Raw genomic sequence first — 20,413 nt, forward strand, 5'->3', positions numbered from 1 at the left:
ACAAAGTATGCAAAACTATATTAGTATAAAAACCCAAATATGTGCAAAAGTTTTGAAAAATCTTGACTTAATATTTCATGTGAACAGAAACTCAACATAAATTACATATTGAGCATGACTTCAGTGTTAAGTAAACTTTCTCTTTGCATTAACATTGAACTCAAATTGTCTTAATGTGTCCAAATATAGTATACTATTAGGTTTTCATATAAGGAACAAAAATGAACAAGTGCCTTATAAGTCTTCAATAAGTTGTGATACAGTGGTTTTAATTTTGTAGTGTCAATAGAACAATGTAAATAATCTTATCTCATCTGACTTAGTATTATATAGTTTATGAATCAGAATATTTTATCAGACTATAAACCTATTGACTTTAGACAACCTTATAAAGTTCCAAAAGGCTAGGTGAATATATTGCATATAACATACATGAGTAGATATTTATCAAGTTCCCTTATAACATAAAAATAAAAATTGAAATAGAAAATAAATATCTTTAAAAAATGAAAAAATCAATATATGGTTTCCTTTGGACAAATGAAAAGCCACTGTTATGTCTAATATAGCCATACAATGGTTTCATCACTTTTGTCCACCAAAAAGCACATTTATAGAACATTAAGCTCATCTGAGTATTATGTTATAAATCCAAAGGCATAGCATAGAAAATTGCTGTGTCCTGTCTCCCAATAATATTTTTTTGAAAGAACAAAGCAACCTGGTCATCAGGAAAATCACATTGCAAATCTTTCTGAGAGAAAAAAAATGCTTTATATTAATATTTGAAAAATGTAAAAATGTGACTCAGTGCAGATATAAGTTTATTCCAAATGTATGTTTATGGAGAACAGATTATTCTATGGTTAAAAACAGATTGTTATATATTGGAAAAAAAAAAACAGAGTTCGATGAGATAAATCCACCCAACATTTACCTATGTGACCCTGAACACATAACTTGGTCTCTCACATTCTACCTCCTTTTCCTGGATACCAAGAGCACAGTTTTTATATGAAATAAATGAGATAATGAGTATTAACTCATATAAACTCTATATTAGAATGATCAGAAACTATTATTATTCCCTGTTTACAAATCCTACACAAACTCATAGGCATACAGTGTTCATAGAGAATTAAAACATCACTGAAGGAGCATATGTGCATTCCTCAAGTAGCACCACGTCCTAACAGATTGCTGTCATGGTACGTTTTCATCTGTAAGCATTAGTGCCATTTTCACATACCTGTTAAGCAATCTTTTGTTATTACTTTGCAACACATCATTTATATCTCTCTCTTTACTAACATAAGACCATTATCTTGCCATTCAGCAATGACACATGATTCATCCAAGATTTCAAATGGCACCTTCTTGATATAAGAGGGAAAAAACAAAACAAAAATTTACAAAATGTATTCTACATTTACCTTACTTCTTCAGAAAAAGGCAGAAAATATATTTGGTGGCATAAACCACTACAGTTGTCTTTTAAATTTATCAAATAAAGTTTTATAGAGGACTTTTGGCATTGATTACTTCTAAATGTTGATACTAGAGACTATTTCTATATGGAAAAACAAAATCATGGGAAATTGGCATAGATGCAGGAGATGTGATCAATTTAGTCATGTAAAATAAACCCATGGCCTGTTTTTCCAAATGTCATTAAGAGCAGAATTGAAAAAAATGCAAAGGGAAAAATGATCTTCCTGCAGCATTTGATATGTTGGTCTTATTTTTCATCTTAAGTCAGGATTGGCTATCTAAGTAATTTTTCTTTGATTTCTCATTTATATATGAATATTTTACTATTAATTATAGCTAAATTGTATTGAATATTTAATAAAAACTCTTGTATATCATCTCACTTAATCATTAAATCAGTCCTATGCAGCAAGTAGATGTGAGTAAACAAATGTTAGGTCAGTGGGGAATTGCAGAAGAACTTTGTAATGATTTTGAACTGAAGTGCATCTGCATACCAAAACATCTGTTACAGATAGACATATTAAGGCAAAATGGAAGATTAAGGCATACAAAGGCAGAAAATTAAGAGGTAGTTATCAATTATCAAATCCCCCTTATTACAGAGTTTCTTTGGTGGTTGGGAAGGGCTAATGCCGTGCCTTTCTAAACACTGACCTGATAAATATTCTTAAACTCTGTGGCTGTGCATGCAGAATGACACAAATGCAAAGGTAATATGGTCTGATACATGCAAGGAGGTAGCATGTCCAGGCTACAATAAGAACACAGAGATTGCCTTAAAAAGACTTCTCAAAGAAAATACTGTGGCAGGGACAGAAAATAATTTTAAAGAGAAAAGTATCAAAAGATAAAGAGCAGGAAGGGGAGGTTTGAGAAAGAAAAGGACATTTAAGGTAGAAACACTAGAATTTTTGAAGGAATGGAGTTCTGAGAAGGCAGCATGCATTTGAAGAAAAGAATATGAAGTCCCTCAAAAAGGAATGAGTGGACATGAGGAGAAAGAGGGAACCACAAAACATGCTCTTTTGCATCATGCAAAGAATTTGAAATTTATGTTTTAAGTAAAATAAGTGCTCTAAGGATTCTCAACAGGGCAATAAAATTAGAACAGATATAAATTTTAGGTTTTAACCTAAAAGTAGATTCTTTTAAAAGGTAAATTTAATAAATCTAAAGTTGCAATAAAGGAGACAAGGTGGTCAGAGTCGCTCAAATCAGACTAGATTTTTAAAAATGGATAAGTTCTTAGATCTCTAAGAAATATTTAAAAGAGAAAATCTTTTTATTTTTTACTAGTTTTTAAAGCCTACGAAGGACAAGCATCTAACAAATTAGTACCCTGGCATCCTGCTTTTAAATTTATATTTCTGGTGTCAAAATGACAGTAGTTCCAGGTACAAACTCGTATTCATGTGTTTCTTTTACAAGTAATAAAACAAAATTCTCTTTTGCTGTTATAATTTGTAAGTGAAAAATATTTTTTCATATAATAAGTCTTTCATCTCTCATTTTTTTAATAAAATAAGTCAGATTGGTTATCATGAGAAGGCTACAATAGAGAAAAAACTAACTATGCACTATTTTAATTGTTGAGAGCAAACAAAAGAATAAAGATTAATTTTTAAATGGTGAGTTTGTGCCAAGTAAAACCCAATACAAAAATAGTGTGAATGTAAAAAATATTTTGCCATTATTCAAATGAGAAAAAGTACTTAGAATATTTGATTTTCACCGAATACAATAGTACTATGTTTAAATATGTGTACCAAAGGTATAATTCCTATCATCATATACCTCAATTAAAAAGTTATCAATATTCAATGAAGGAACTTTTCATTATGTCTTGATTATTAATAAACTATGTGATATGCCATGAAACTGATAAATTTATTAAAATAATTTCTAAGGTGATGATAAGAACAATGATATAAATGATGGTTTATTACATTTAGAGTCTAGAATTGAGTTGGAAATAAAATGAGGAACTTAACCAGTCATTAAACTTCATTCTAACTTAGGCATCTAGGCTTAGGTAGAAAAATATATGACAATAAATAAATGCTGTTACCTTGAAAGCCATGGTTTTGCTATTTTGTTTATGTTTAATTTCTAAATTTAATTTAAGGATTAACTAGGAAGTATAAGTACAAGGGATTTATGCTTAATGTTAAATAATATGATTTTAAATGATTTTAAAATAAGCATTTGTAGTTTCTTAGATTTTTTTTTCCTAAAAGAAGACACATGTATTATTAAAATTTCAGACTCACTGGCCTGCATGAGAAATGGTCAGGGTTTTCAATTAAGATGTTTAGGGAACTATACAAAGATGATAGTCACATCCTTGCTGGGGAGGATCATGGAAGTGCCACACTTGGAGAGATCTCGATGTAGAGCTCAGCCAGTGTTACAAGATTTTATTCCTATGAGGTTTAAGAAATCCAAAATTTTGGGATGCTCAAGAGAATATTTTTATCATTTTTCTATAAACCAGTAAATAAATGTATATGCCAGTCATTATTTCCTTTACAATACTAAAAACACAATAGGTGGATCTCTTTCAAAGCCTTCAGGCAAGTGGAAATAGTTACCAAGTCCCAACACTTTCTCCAGCCTTGAATCATCTGAGGAGGTACCCAGGTATCAAAGCACAGAACATCATAGCTCTTTCTTATTTGCCCAGTAAAAATGACGACACGGTGTCAAGCACTGATTTAAAAGTATCTGCTAGGATTTAGCTTGCTGTGTTTACACTAAGTAACATTTTTAAGTATATTAAGGTATTCAGGAAGGAAATCTTTCACCCTTCCACGTATTGAGTAATGTGGTGTGTTTTGATATAAGAAAGGGAGAAAGAAGAGAGGAAGGAAATAAGGAAACGGAAAAAGGAGGTAGGGAGAAAAGAGGGAGGAGGAAGGAGAGGGGGAAAGGCAGGAGAGAAAGGGAGAAAATGCAGTCTCTGTCAGGAACAGGAAGTTCTTAAATCTTGAAGATCATGTGATAAAACTGTAACAATATAAAGGCCCCATCTTCATCTTTGGATTGGCAAAGGAAAGACAACCACAGGGATGTGTTTCATGTTATTTTCTTGGAGCTCATATTAGTCGAATTTATCCCAGTTCTTTCACTTATTCCTTGCATCTCTGTTTTCAGTTTCCTAATGAGAAAAATGGACACAGACGGTAATCTGACAGAGGAAGGATGAGAGGATTCACAGAGCTAATGCACCTAAAGCGTCTACAGGGGGTGAGTGCTAGGTCCGTGTTTATTTTTGCCATTATCTTATTTATGGAGTGCCCATTGTGAACAGCACACCATCCTGGTGTCTGAGCTCAGCTACTAGAAAATTGGCAGTCAACACAGCTACTCTCCAGGGACAATCCACACTGCTTTGGAACCAACAGTGTGATGAAACGTTTTATAGGGTAGCTCCAGTTGAACTAATTACCACCCACATCCATCTGTGCCATTTGGTTCCTTGCCAAAATCTCATGTGTTATTGTTTAGATATGGGCATATTCTTTCATAAATCTGCTCCAAACTTGTTGTTTCCAGAGGCTCATCTGAAGAGCAACTGCCTCCAAATCTGGGGAACTTTTGAACATTTAAACTCCCACATCCCATCCCCAATGAATACAGATCCCAGGTCTTTAAAGATTGCACAAAAGTGCCATTTATGTGCATATTGCTCATCCTCAGACACAAAGAATGAAGCATAATTGGAAAGCATTCCAATTTACATGCTGAAGAATACAAAAAAATACAAATTATTTAATTGGAAAGGAAATGATTCTGTATCATTAGATGATTCACAGAGAACCACCATGTCCAAGCCTGAAGAAATATCAGTCTTTAGTGAGAGCCTTACAGCCAGACAGACTGAGTTGGAATCTGGCTTCTCCTCTAGCAGCTGTGTGACACTGGCAGGTTATTTAACTACTCTGTGCCTCTAACTCCTCATATGCAAGAGGAAAAAAAAAAGGCATAGGTTTTATCTCATTTCATTGTGAAAATTAAGTACAATAGGTTAAAATACTTGAGACATACCTGACATGGAGTGTATACTCTATAAATGCTGGTTACCATTGTTAACCTGAGGTATTTTGAAGTCAAGTCCACAGCACTAAGCGAATGCAGTAATAAGGGATCTCCCACTGTTCTACTTATATCCTCAGTAATTCAATAAATTATAAGTTGTTTTTTTGTTTCTTTTGTAGTTGTTTTTGAAAGCAAGCATTCAAAAAAAGTTAACAGATAAAATAACATTTCATTTGCTCAGAAATAAATTTTTCCACCACCTTGAATATTCCTTTTAATTTGGCATGTTCTAATGCAACCTGAGGACAAAATTTTCTTAGCAAGTACTGAGAATTTGCTGCAGGAAATTCTAAAAAGTCCAAAAGAAATGCATCTAAAGGGGTGAAGACAGAAGCAAAAACTGGAGGAAATGGAATAAAATCAATCAATAACTTACCCTTGGGTAGAATTCCATTTTCTTCATATAGATTTGTATTAAAAACAAGATAGAGGCAGTACATATATGCATATCTGTTTGCTAAAAAGTATCTGTTTTCTTCTCATCCCTGTATAACATATTCCAAGAATAGAAAATTTATAAATTAGACTCTAAGTTAACTAAAGTGAATGAGAGATCCAGGATGACTGTGAGATTACAGGGTATGGAATGCTCCTTCACAAATGCCTACCACACTTCAGGCCCATAAATTATTAATGTGTGTTAGGGTTGTTAGGACAATGTATGGAAATGTACCCAGAATCCAAGATCCCAAATAAAAGCAAATGGCTAAAAGTGAAAGAGAAAGAAAGAATGAGACAGTTATATTGGTTTGGTGAGAATTGAAACATTTCTACTACTCCATCAGCATTGATTTTAAAGATCTGAATGACATACAGGCTGATGAATAATTCAGATTTCATTTATTAGTCCATTGACCCTACACATGGCTTCATAAAAATGAAAATAATGTTATTCTCCTGCTTCATTCTCCATAGATCGAAAATATGTCTGTAGCTGGGTAGATTTTTTTTCTTATGTACTTTGCCCCAGCACATTGTATACACATATATTTGCATGTCATACATTTATAAAAAAAATGTTGAGATAAAAAATTTCAATAATGTATAAAGGAGACCATTTTGCCCCCTACTGGCTGCTGACTTAGATCTGTTAAAAAAATAAAAATAAAAACCAAAAAAAAAAAAAAAAAAACAATGCTGATTATCCTGTAGCATCTGGTTACCTGGCAACAAGAAACTCTCAATGTAGCATGCAATTGTATGTTCTCAGTCTAGGATTGACACTAACAGACTTGCCACCAGTGCATCCACAGGGATACATCCTAGAAGACTGAGTCTTCTCCAATAACCTTTCATCTCTGTTCTACAAATTTCAAGTCATCATGCTAAACAGTTGGTGATGCTTTTAACAAAGACACAGATACCAGGAATCAAGGAGCATGTGTCTTGAGGGTAAGATAGTATTGCCATAATTCTTTGAACACGTTGAGTTGAGATAGTTTGGGGTCACCAATTAGAAGTCAATGGAAGTTGGGAAACTTTGCTAGGATGCGGGAATTATTGTCTACCTTGCTCCCACCATTTATTTGAAAGTCACTTGTCTGCAGTAGTATTAGGTAATCTGTCATTTTCTTTATTGGCAGATATTTCCTCAACCCAACACTTCTTTCAGTTAACTCCATGTATCCAATGTTGATTAAATGTTTTCCAGCCAACTATAAAACAGAATATCAAAACTAAAATTTTGCCAGTGGCCCTATGACAATCAATACCACATATTAAAAATATTTGCAATACAGTCTTTCTCTGTAAGACTATCAAAAATAAGTATGCAAACAATATGTATGACATACTTGATATAAGAAACCCTTAGCAATCAGTTTATAAAGGGCCAAGAGTGGGAATTACAAAGAATTATGCATGGTACTCTTTTTAGAAAGGGAGGATTTCTGCTAACCACCCATCCCTTGTAGATGAAGGGGTGCTGCCTACAATTGAGGTAGAGAGCTCCCTATACTTTTGGAGATCATTGAACTATTTGTTGGGAGGCTGGCCTAATAAGATTGTGTTAAAAAGCTCAAGGGCTATGGTTTATAAGTAACTGCAGTCACAGAATTTGTTGAAACAAAAGATCCATGAATGACTCCTGCAGACATGGCCTATACACCCAGCAGAGGGAAAGGTGCTGATGGGCTTGTCTATATTACCCACCAGGCACTTAAAGGGTGAAAACAGACATCAAAAGAGGGATGTTAAATGCATCTCCAGATTCCCAGGGGCTGAGGAAGGAGTAAGCAAGAAGCTGAAAATGATTTTATCATCCTCAAAAGACTACTGCAAATAAGAATTCACACTGGATAAAGAATGTGCCTGTGGGATGTGCCCAATTCAAAAAGTGTCAAAACTAGTTGGCCACAAATCTATCAGTCAAATAACAATATTTCAGTTCTCTTTAGCTCATCACCTTTCCGGTTTTCATCCCTAAGAAGTATAAAAAAATCTTGATTTATAAGATGAGGAAGGACAGGTAGAATGTGAGCTCAAGGAAATGTACTGGCGTCTTTCCACAGTGGCATCCTTCCCATTTCAACAGGCCCAGGATAGGAGGGGAAAAAAGAAAATGCCTCAAACTTACATCACATTTGGAGTTGACAAATTATAGTGTGGAAGAGAACATCCTAATTAGGGGATTGGGACTTTGTTCTGTAACTGAAAGTTTCTGTGCATCCTCATCATTCCTCAAAGTAAACATAGAAGGCTTGCTGCCTGCCCAAATTTTCATTCAGGATTATAACCAAAACTAGCCCAAGTGAGTTGGTATAAAGAGGCTGTAAAAGACCAGATAAGTTGCTTTATGGCAATGTTCCATGAGCAATGCCCAAGCAATACCCAGCACAGTCAGAATCAGAAGACTGTCATGATTCAGCCAATGGCCTACGCCTGCTAAATCCTCTTCTTTCATTTTACTGATTAACTAGCTTTTGCTCACATACATCAAACAATATGAGTATTTTGTGAGTGTTCCATTTCTACTTTTATAAGTTCTAATTTTTAAAAGTCCTAAAATCAATTTAAATATACTTAGAATCTTCTGTCACTGTATTCTAATTCTGCCTTTTCTAGCTCCACATAATAAAGTGCTCTATGTTTCTTGAAAACAGCCATTATTGCAACCTATTCCTCAGCCTGCTATTGTCTACTCCAAACAACTCTGGTTTCCATGATCCTGCTCAGTTCTTCTCATCACTTCCTTAGCAAAATATCAGAAGCATTCTACCTCATCCTAAGAAGTACGAACAATAGCTATTGTACAAGTATGAATTACAAGGATCATTTTCGTAAGAAATTGATGTACTTTCCAAATAAATTTTTTTTTCTTTTTGCTAAAGTGGTAAATTTGGGGAGTTAGTCGTCAGATATTTAATTTATTTCTGAGAGCTAATTTCCATTTCCCTTTTTCTCATGTTTTTCTATGGGTAATTTCCTAGAGCAATGCTCCTAACCTCTTGCCTAACCTTCACTTATGCATCTCCTGAGAGTGGCCAGGTTCATGAGTAATAGCCATTGCTCCAGTTTTTGTAACAATAATGTATTAACAGTTCATAATCAATGACGTTTAAATCTCTGACCTGTCTACCCAATACCAAAATAAGAGAATGATTGGGAATACCAAATTTTCCCCAAGGTAACTTGTCCAAAACTATAGACCAGCAATGGGGAGACACTGACAAAAGCATTTCATAGTCATTTTCTGAACTAAGTTCTACAAATAATTTTCTCCCAGTGAACTGTGATACTTTTATCACCATTTCTACTAGTGGTAAAGAAAGAATTGGCATAATTTATACCCTCAGATACCCATATCTGGTCCTCTAGTTTGTACTGGGCAGGGAGAAAGGGAAGAGATTGAATTGTATTTGGGGAACACATAAGGACTCTCACCTTCAGTGAACTTGGTTCCGTGGGATGTTGACATTGAATGACCAACAGCTAATCATTGCTAGCATTTGTAAGCTGAGGTTATTTACAATAGTGTGGGATGGTTGGAAGATTCAAGTTGTTAAGACATGAGTGTGTGGTCTGCAGCAAATGATATTGAAATCTACAGGTGTAGCTTTTACCTAAACTGACCCAGCTGAGTCAAGGATTTGGTAATAGAGAAAATACAGTTTTCATCTAGGCAGGCTTGTTAATCATTGGAGAAAAAACATTTTGCTATATTTGTTTCTCGATATGACTCACATACAATGAGGTTAAAATTGCAAAAGCAGCTGAGTTCTATGTGTATCAGAGAGGCAATGAAATCCAACTTCATAATGTTAGTGCTGGAGCTGGATACACAACACCATCTCTACTGTTCCAAAGTTCCTCCTGCTAAGACAAAACAGAACAAGAAACTGACATGAGGGAATTTTTGTGTTTAATGTCTTTGGTATTTCAAAGCAAAATTTTAAGAAAATCTGATTTGGGACTTTAAAGACTTGGACTGTGATTTCTAAGAACATACATATGCCATTTACTATTTGAACTTTAAATTCTCTCCGGAAAATTCATACTAAGAATGAATTTATATTAAAATTTGGAAAACCTCTGAATTGTTGGCCAGAATAATTGATATAGCTTAATGTCACCATAAGCTAATAACAAAGCCTATGTTGAGCTACGCTGGACTACATGCCTGGGAATTTTGCAATAATAATTGAAGAAAGAGTGACTAGTAGTTCCTGAGTGAGGTTTTGATAAAATTTAATCAATATATTGCTCCCACCCTTTTCTGAAATCAATGGAGGCAAAATAACACCAACAACCAGCAGTCCAAGGAGACACCACAGGGGAGCAGTTTTCAGAATTAGAGAAAACGTGTCATGCAAATGGAAGCATGACCTACATAGGCTCAAGGTTCAGACAAATGCATTCAGAAAACCAAAGCTTATAATGTTGTGTACAATGGATCAGGGGAAGAGCAGTTGGCTGCCAATCCTTACATTTCCTTGTGGAGCCATCTTGCTGAAGCAACACTCCTAACCGCATTCCAATTTCTTTCTTCTTTTGCACAAGAGGAGCAAGGAACCTGGTTGCTGAAAGATAACCATTAGTCCAACTCTCTCAGGTTCTAGGATCTAATCTACCACAAGACCAAAGCATCAATAATTTGGTCTCTTTCATTTTGTCTCTATGATCAACAAGAAAGTGACACTAGATAAATATATATCCACTATCAAGAATAAAAACTTCCTTCAGGTGGGCTGTTTCTACAAGTAGAACTAGAAGAAGAAAGGGAGAGAGTATTAGTAATATCATCTAATTTGTTTGCTGAAAGACAACCTCCAAAAAGGGACTAGATAAACCTGCCCTCGAAAATAAGAGCAAAATAAACAAAAATTGAGAAAATGTGTGCTTAGCAGACATGAAATAAAAGAAATAATAAAAGGATTTTGTTACATTCTGGCAGAAGAAAATGACCTTAACAGGAAAGAAAAGAAATATATAGGAATTCAATGAGAAATAATCAACATAGGAAATGTTAAACACATGGGGGTAAATCAAAATAACTTATCTCTAAAACATTACTATATGTTTAATATGTATAATTAAAATACATGACAACACAAATGGTGGGCAACAGGTCATAAAAGAAGTTTAAATATGTCAAGGACATTATCCAGGAATTGGTCAAAGTAATCGTTTTCATAGAACGAATAAACCAGGATACATTTTATACTACCCAGATGAATGAGTAAATAGAAAAACAAAAACAAAGAATTTCTAGTAAGTTAGACAAAGGGACAAACAGATGAATAAAAATATTTAAACACTAAAAAATTATGGCAAGACAAAAATGGACTATAAATGGGGCCTAAAGAGAAGAAGCATTGTGGTAGGAACAATAACCAAATATAAAAGTAGTTTAAATATCCAAACAAAAGTCTTATTATTATACTTGATTTTAAAAAGCAAAAGCAAAATACCACATATAAGGAAGAAACTCTAAATATAGTGATGACAAAAATATTGGAATTAAAATGATGAAAAAGAAATCGTATTCAGCAGGTCCCAATGCCATCTTTTTATGGTGAATCGGAACACACATTTATACTGCTACAATGTTCACAATACTGTTTGATGATTTTCATTGTGGTATATATTTGAAAATCCTAATTAAAAACTTACATTTGACAAATAAAAAAATCAAAGGATATTTTTGGCTCTGTAGCAAATAGCAGTATAAAACACAGTATAAAACAGCAGTATAAAAACACTTGAGGCAATAAATGAAATAAAGAGAGACATTTTTTCAATGATAAAGGAGATGGTAGGGCTGGGGATATAGCTCAGTTGGTAGAGAGCTTGCCTCACATACACAAGGCCCTGGGTTCAATCTCCAGCACCACCAAAAAAAGAAAAAAAAAGAAATGGGCTGGGGCTGTAGCTCAGTGGCAGAACACTTGTCTAGCATGCATGAGGCACTGGGTTTGATCCTCAGCACCACATTAAAGTAAACAAATAAAAAAATAAAGGCACTCTGTCCATCTACAATAACAAAAAAAGAAAAAGAAACTCATATAAAGGGGATGGTAGAAGACGAGGAAGATTTAAAAAAAAAAAAAAAAAAAAAAGCCCGAACTCTAACTCTGTGTGTATCAAATAGTAGGGCTTTAGATTAGATGAAAAGCAAAACTTAACTCAAAAAAAAAATGTAAAAATTCATGAACATAGGAGATTTTAATGTGCTTCTCTCAATAACTGATAAAATAAGCAGTCAAAAATAAGTAAGAAAATACAAAAACCAAATGTAATTATCAAATCCTCACAGAACCTGTACCAAATATAAACCAAGAAACATCCTTTTCAGGAACTCATGAAATATTTTCTAAAACTGATTGTACACAGTATCAAAAAGTAAATCCCAGCAAATTTCTAAGAATTGAAATAATTCAAGATATGTTTCTGATTACTGTTGAATAAAACTCAAAAACAAAAACAAAAAGGTAACTAGAAAGTCCCCAAAGCAATCACTGACTTAGGCAAAAAGCAACAACAATTGAAATTAGAACATTTCAAATTGAGTGATAAAGAAACTACAAGTGAATCAAAACTATGGAGATACCTTTAAACAAAAGTGCTTGAAGAGGTTTTATTCCCTTTAAATGTATACATCAGGAAAAAAAGGGAAAGACTGGAAACCAACTAAGCTACCATATCATTCTAGAAGAATCATACCTGAACAAAAGTATATAGAACCAATGTCATAATAAATGATCAGAAATTGATTAGATAACAAAAAATGAAGAATAATCAGTAAAAACAAAACTTATATTTTTGAAAAAATAATAAAACAAGCTTGCCAAGCTAATCAAGAAAAAATGAATAAAGGAGCACAAAACATGAATTTCTAATATCAGGAATGAAAAAGTTGAACTTACTATGGAAGCTAGAACAATTAAAAAGATAATCAATGAATATTATTAAAATATGTATGTCAGTAAATTTGACAGTAGAGATGAAATAAAATCACTGATAAAAGAGAAAATAGAAAATCTGAACAATCCTAAATTGTGAAGGTGAATCTGATAATAAAAACATTTTTTTGAGTTATTACTTTAATTTATTATTATTTAATTTCACATAAATTAGAATAAAGTAAGCAAATCCAAGATGTCATTTAATATTGCAAGCAAAAGACAAAAAAAGATTAGAGGCAACTATGAATTAAGGAATAAACCAAACCAAGTATTAAGCATCTTTTACATTTCTCTTTTTACATTTTTTTCTCCATAATGTTATACACAACTTTTAATGTGAGGTTCTTTCACATTTCCTTGAAAACCTCTGTGCTGTTAACATGTTGATTAGTTCTGATCATGAAGAAAACATGGTCTGTGAAATTTTTTTTTAGAACTACTACAACTGTACCTTTCAGACTCATTACCCAGCAATGAATGTGAGAACCAGATCACTGACAAGGTTATAAACAGAAGCACAAAGAATCTTCAATTAAAAGGAACAACATTGCAAAATAAAAACCCAAACAAGATAGATTTCTACTTATGCATAACAGGAAAAGACCACCAACATTTTGCTTCCTCCAGCCCACTGCTCTCCATCCCACAAAAAGCTAACTGCTCTTCAAACATAAGTGAACACTGGACCTCAGACCCAAGTTGATATGGGAGGGTCTGTGATGCAGGGTCTTGGAAACAGCCCTGGCCCTGGCAGGTGCACCCACTCTACCCATAGCTTTCTCTCCTGTTTTCTCCTCCTCATCTCTCAAAGCCTCCTCATACAGATTAGGGAAGGCATTGGGGTTGGTATCATTGATCTTGGCCAAAACCTCCAAGACCTTCATCTTGCTGGTTTCTGCATGGGCTCTGAGACCCCACAGGAATTCAAAGCTGGGAGGGTCACTATCAGGCACCTAGCGGTACTCCAGGTACTTTCCTGCACTAAATCTTTGGTGATGAGCTTCCGGGGCTCCCCAAAGATTAAGTGCTTCCTCCCAGCATAGATCCCAAATACATTCAGGAATTCCCAGATCTGTGCCTCAGTGGCACGGTTTCCCTTCATGAAGATCACACCCAGAAGCCTCATCAGGAGATATGTCTTAGGCAAGCCCCTACTGCCACTCAGACTTCCCTCATTGGAGACCCCAGCTTGCTGATAAGGATGTAGGAGTGACTGTTGGGATCCACTTCCTTCAACTCAAGGCCAAAGACCAGTTTCACATGCTCAGAGGTTCTCCTGAGGATCTCAGGGAAGTACTCCTTGTACTTCTTGTTGACCACCTTCAGCATATCTGCCTGTGTAATGGGCTCTTTTGTTTCATATTTCTCCAACAGGATCTGCACCAATAGACTGGCCTTCCTGGTGAGAGGATCACTACGTGAGCTCTCAGGAGAAGCTGCTGCCTGGGAGCTGCCTGGCATTCTCTCCTGGGCACCTGCTTCAGAACTTTTACAGGAATCACCTGCACCAGGAGAGCTAGGGGATGGGGCTCTCTGAGATACCTGGCTAATGCCAGCAGCAGGGGAGCTGGGGGGTGCACCCTCACCAAAAGGAGAGGAGCAGGGAGACCCCACTTCCTCCTCTGCAGTGGCCTGAGCACCCCTGAGGCCCTGGGTCTCATCGCGGGCCTACTGGCGCTTGGCTCGGGAACATAGCTTACTCTTCTGATTCCTAGGCATGACTGTTGTCAGGGACAGCAGGCAACAAGTGTTGGCACAAGGGATGGCAAGGCTGGGACCAAGACACCTGTCAACACCTGGCATGTCTCTCTCAATAGGCCTGAGGCTACGTGTTCAGTCCAAGGCCTCACTCACCACAGCCTCGTGAAGAGATAAAAACATTTTCACAATGAAGAGAAATCTCAATCCGGATGGCTTTGATGTTAAAGATCCATATATAGAAAAATCTTTTATAATTATAGATGCAAACAAAATATTAGCAATTATAATTTAATGTCATAAAAAGTAATATGTATTATAGAAAATATGGTTTATTTTAGTAATGTGAAAGTGTCCTTTGCACTCTATAAATCAATAAAACTAACCACATTAACAGAAAAAAAAGAATGAAGCAATGATTATGTCAATAGGTATAAAGAAGGCACTTGATAAAATTTCATAACCATTGGTGGTAAAAATTCTTCTTGGAAAATGGGATGGCATCAAACTCTTTCTTCATAGCAAAGGAAACAATTGAGAGCATGAAGAGAGAGCTTAAAAAATGGGATAAAATCTTTGCCACCTGTACCTCAGATGGGGTGTTAATTTCCAGGATATACAAAGAACTCAAAATGCTTTACACCAAAAAAATAAATAGCCCAATCAATAAATGGGCAAAGGAACTAAACAGATACTTTTCAAAAGAAGAAATATGAACAGTCAACAAATACATTAAAAAATGTTTGACATCTCTAGCAATTAAAGAAATGCAAATTAAAACTATGCTGAGATTTCATCTCACTGTAGCCAAAATGACAATTATCAAAAAACAAGTAGCTATAAATGTGGGGAAAAGGGTACACTCATACATAGTTGATGGAAATGCAAACTGGTGTAACTACTCTGGAGAGCAGTATGATGATTCCTCAGAAAACTAGGAATGGTAACACCATTTAACCATGTAATTCTACTCCTTGGTATATAGCTAAAGAATTTAAAATCAGGATACTGCAGTGACACAACCACATCAATGCTCATAACAAAACATTTCATAATAGCTAAACTATGGAGCCAACCTGGTTGCCCTTCAACAGATGAACAGATAAAGAAATTGTGGCATATATACATATGGAATAGTACTTAGCCATAAAGAAGAACGACATTATGACATTTGTCAATAAATGGATGGATTTGGAGACTATCATGCTGAATGAAATAAGCCAGTCCAAAAAAAAAATGTGAAATGTTTTCTCTGATATATGAAAACTAACCCACAACAGTGAGAGGGAGGGAAAGAGTAGAAATTCAAAATTTAGACAAAGGGGAATGAAGGAAAGAGAAGAGGAATGAACGGAAATACAGTAGAAAGACTGATATAACTTTCCTATGTACATATATGAATACACCACAGTGAATCTCACCATCATGTACATACACCACACTGAGGTCCTAAGCAGAATAAGATATATTTCATGCTTGTTTAGTTATATCAAAATGGACTCTAATGGCATATATAAATAAAAGGAACCAATAAAAAAAAAAAACTCTTATGGAAAATAGGACAGAAGAAAACTTCCTAAAGTTGATAAATAGAACCTTTAATATAATCTACAGTAATATAACGTCCAGTCAAAAAATGTGACAAAAGAAAAAAAAAGGTCATTATTTAATAATAAAGGGGTAAATTCATTAAAAGAACATAATTGTAAATACATATGCTTCCAACATCAGAGGACACAAATATTATGTAAAGCAAATATTAAGCACATGAAAGAAAGAAGCTTTTCAATAAAATGTTACAACTAGATATTCATACACAAAATAATAAAGTTGGAAACCTACCTATACTAAACACAAAAGTCACCTCAAAAATCAATCCTGAACTTAAGCATACTTTCTAAAACTCATAGACAAGAACATAAGTGCATGAACAATTATTCATGGCCCAGTATTAGACATGGTTTCTTAAATAAGAAACCAAACTAAAGTTTGATAGATCAGACTTCATAAAAATTTAAAACATTTGTGCAGCAAAGGACAATATTAAGAAAGTTAAGAGACAACTTTTGAAAGGGAGAAAACATTTATACATCATATATTTGATAAAGGTCTCATATCCAGAATATATTTTTTAAAAAATTATAGCTCAATAATAAAAAGACAAGTAGTCTAATTAATAAATGGACAAGGAATTACAATAGGCATTTCTTCAAATAAGATATGTAAATGGAAAATAAACACATAAGATTTAAACATCATCAGCCATTAGGAAAATGCAGATCAAAATCATAGCAGATACCACTTCTCATTCATTAGAATGACTATAATAAAAAGGAAGGAAGGAAGGAAGGAAGGAAGGAAGGAAGGAAGGAAGGAGTTTCTGAGAATATGAGGGATTGGAACCCTCATATATCAATAAGAAGAATGTAAAATACCACAACCACTTTGGAAAACAGTTTGGCAATTCCTCAATCAAAATGTTAAAAATAAAGTTACCATATTACCCAACAATTCTGATATATATCTTAAGATAATTGAAAGTATATGCCCACACAAAAACTTGTACATGAATGTTATTTATAGTTACCAAAAGTGGAAATAAACAAAATGTCCATCAGTGGATAAACTCCATGTGGTATAATCAAACAGTAAAATATTACTCATGTAGGAAAAGAAATGAAATATTGATTCATGCTACAACCTGGAAAAACCTTGAAAACATTATGCCAAAGTGAAAGGAACCAGATACAAAAAGTCACAAATTATATGATTTCATTGATGCAAAATGTCTAACATTGTCAAGTCTTTAAAAACAAGAAGTACATTATTATATTTTAAGGTCTAGGAGTAAAGGGTAAAGGTGGGGAAATGCTATGGGTACAGGACTTCTTTTGGGGGCGATGCAAATATTCTGGATTTAAATCATGACTACAGAGACATAGCCATGTCGATGTTTATAGCAGCACAGTTCACAATACTAAAGTAAGGAACCAACCCAGATGCCCTTCAGTAGATGAATGGATAGGGAAACTCTGATATATATACACAATGGAACATTACTCAGCATTAAAAGAGAATCAAATCATGGCATTTGTAGGTAAATAGATGAAGTTGGAGACAAATAGTCCAATTAATAAATGGGCAAAGAATTTCAACAGACATTTCTAATAATGCTAAGTGAAGCAAGCCAATCCCAAATATGAGGATGCTGACTCATAATGACAGTGGAGAGGAAGCACGGGAGAAATGAGGACCTTTAGATAGAGCAAAGGGGAGGGAGGGGAAGGAAAGGAGTAAGGGGTAGGAATGACAGTGGAATGAGTTAGACATCATTACCCTAAGTACATGTTATGAAGACACAAATAGTGTGAAAATACTTTGTGTACAATCAGTGACTGGAAAAATTGTGCTCTATATGCGTAATATGAAATGAATTGCATTCTGCCATCATGTATAACAAATTAGAATAAATAAATAATTTAATTAAAAAATAGTTATGCAATAATTTGAAAATACTAAAAAAAATCACTGAATTATTCTTTTAGAAGTAGGTTTTATGGTGTTTAAGTTACATCTCAAATTTTAAAAAATTTTAAACCACAAAGAATCCTAGAATATATACTCAAAATGACTAAAATTAAGGGACTACCAACTGTTGTTCAAAATATGGATGATCTGGAACTCTCATCTACTTTTGGTGGGATGTAAATTATAATGATCACATTGAAAACCCTTTAAGTAATGCTGAACATATGCAAATTATATGGTACAGCAATTCTGTCCTTGGCATATACACTCCTGTTTTAGTCAGCTTTTCATCACTTTGACAAAAAACAAAACAAAACAAAACAAACAAACAAAAAAACCCCACATGAACAACATAGAAAAGGAAAAGTTTATTTGGGGCTCACAGTTTCAGAAATCTCAGTGCATAGATGGCTGATTCCATTGCCTGAGCCCAAGGAGAGGTGAAACTTCAGATGGAAGGGCATAGAAAAGCTTCTCTATTCATGGCATCCAGAAAGCAGAGAGAGAGAAGTGGCCACAGGGAAGATAAACCCTTCCAGAGCCCCCAGTGACCCACTTCTTCCAGAAACACCCCACTTGCCTTCAGTTACCATTAAGTTTAGTCCAGTTTAGGATGGACAGATTAGGTTATAACTCTCATAAATTAATCATTTAATCTCCAAATATTCTTGCATTAACATAAGAGTTTGGGGGAACACACACACCTCATATCCAAAACATAACAACTATGGAAATATATAATTGCGTTCACATAATGTATGTTAAAGGCATTCACATGAGCATGATTTATAAAACACTCAAATTAGAAATAATCCAAATGCACAGCAGCAGAATGGAGTACAAATATCATAGCAACATTCATACAATGAAATACTGTACAATAGTGAGAATGAACATAATATTGGTACATGCAACAGCATGGATGAATCTCACAAACAATGCTGAGCACAATAAGCCATGCACAAACAAAGAAAACTATACTATTCCATGTATATGAACTTGAGACAACAGGCTAAACTCACCTAAGATATTAAAGACCAGAAACTTCTTAGGGTTCTAGAGTAATAGGAAAAGTAGAGCAGAAGAGACTTTTGATGCCTTGATAATGGTCTCTTTTTTAATCTGGATGTTGGCTAAAATCCTGGGATCAGTTTATAAAAATCATTGAGTTATATTTTTGGTTGGGGTACTTAATTGTATCTCATACTCCAATTTACAAAGTTGGCATTAAAAATAAAGAAATATAATCATGAGAGAAAATCATGCATGTATGAATATTTAAGATTTGTTAAAACTAGCATTTCATATAATTTGATAATGTGAGATAGCAACAATACAACTTTATGTGGAAATCCATTCAAGATTTTCCTTCAAACTGTAGTGCAATTGGTAATTAAAATTAGAAATTCATATTAGCCATAATTTCCCATATCCTATTTGATTCTTTTATTACTGTGATCATTACACCCCTGTATCACTAGACTTCTGTTGCTACATATTTAGCAAGTCTCTAAGGAGAAAATGAGAATAATAGACTTATTTTTCTTAGTGAATCTGAATTGTTTCCTGCGGATCACCAGTCTTTTCTAGATTTTTAAAAACAATTTAGAATATTACAGAGAACCAAGATCAAGGTTACTTGCCTTGATCTTGTTTAAGACTCTATATTGGGGGGTGTTTTCCTTGTCTTCTCAAATAGTAATAATCTGCATGACTATGTTAATTCATATATTTGCAGAGGAATTTAAAATTTCACTTATGCCCAGTCTTTATAATAAGCTACTATTTCTGATCATTGATGCTTAGAATAAAATAAATAATTTTGATATTTTTAATATCACAAGCTGTGCATCTCCTATGGGGAGAGAAAAAAAAATCTTATTAGCTACTAAATTTTTTACGCTTGTAAGAGTCCACAACATTTTTCAAGGCTGAATTCAATTCCAATTCCCTGCCTTCACATTAAAGTCTACATAAACTGCTCCTTATGAATAGTAATTTAATATTTTATTATAAGCTTTTAATTTCACTAACCCCTCAGTAACTTATTCCCCTGCTTATGAACCTTATGGTCAAGAAATTTCTTCCGACAGCTATTATAAATTTTTCATTCTGTTTTTTAGCATTCTGAAGGACTTGTTAAATCTTCCCCACCTCCACCTTACCCATTCTTCTCTAACAAACCACACTTC

The 20,413-nt window shown here is 34.2% G+C and overlaps 1 pseudogene; it reads right to left on the bottom strand.

Moving 5' to 3' along the window:
- Positions 1-13,648: 13,648 nt before the first annotated feature.
- On the bottom strand, positions 13,649-14,714 carry LOC124108817 (melanoma-associated antigen B2-like; annotated as a pseudogene).
- Between the last annotated feature and the right edge of the window lie 5,699 nt (positions 14,715-20,413).

The sequence above is a fragment of the Marmota monax genome, unplaced genomic scaffold (assembly GCF_021218885.2).
Source record: "Marmota monax isolate L192 unplaced genomic scaffold, Marmota_monax_Labrador192_F-V1.1 WCK01_AAM20220418_F8-fsc00033, whole genome shotgun sequence".
NCBI lineage: Eukaryota > Metazoa > Chordata > Mammalia > Rodentia > Sciuridae > Marmota > Marmota monax.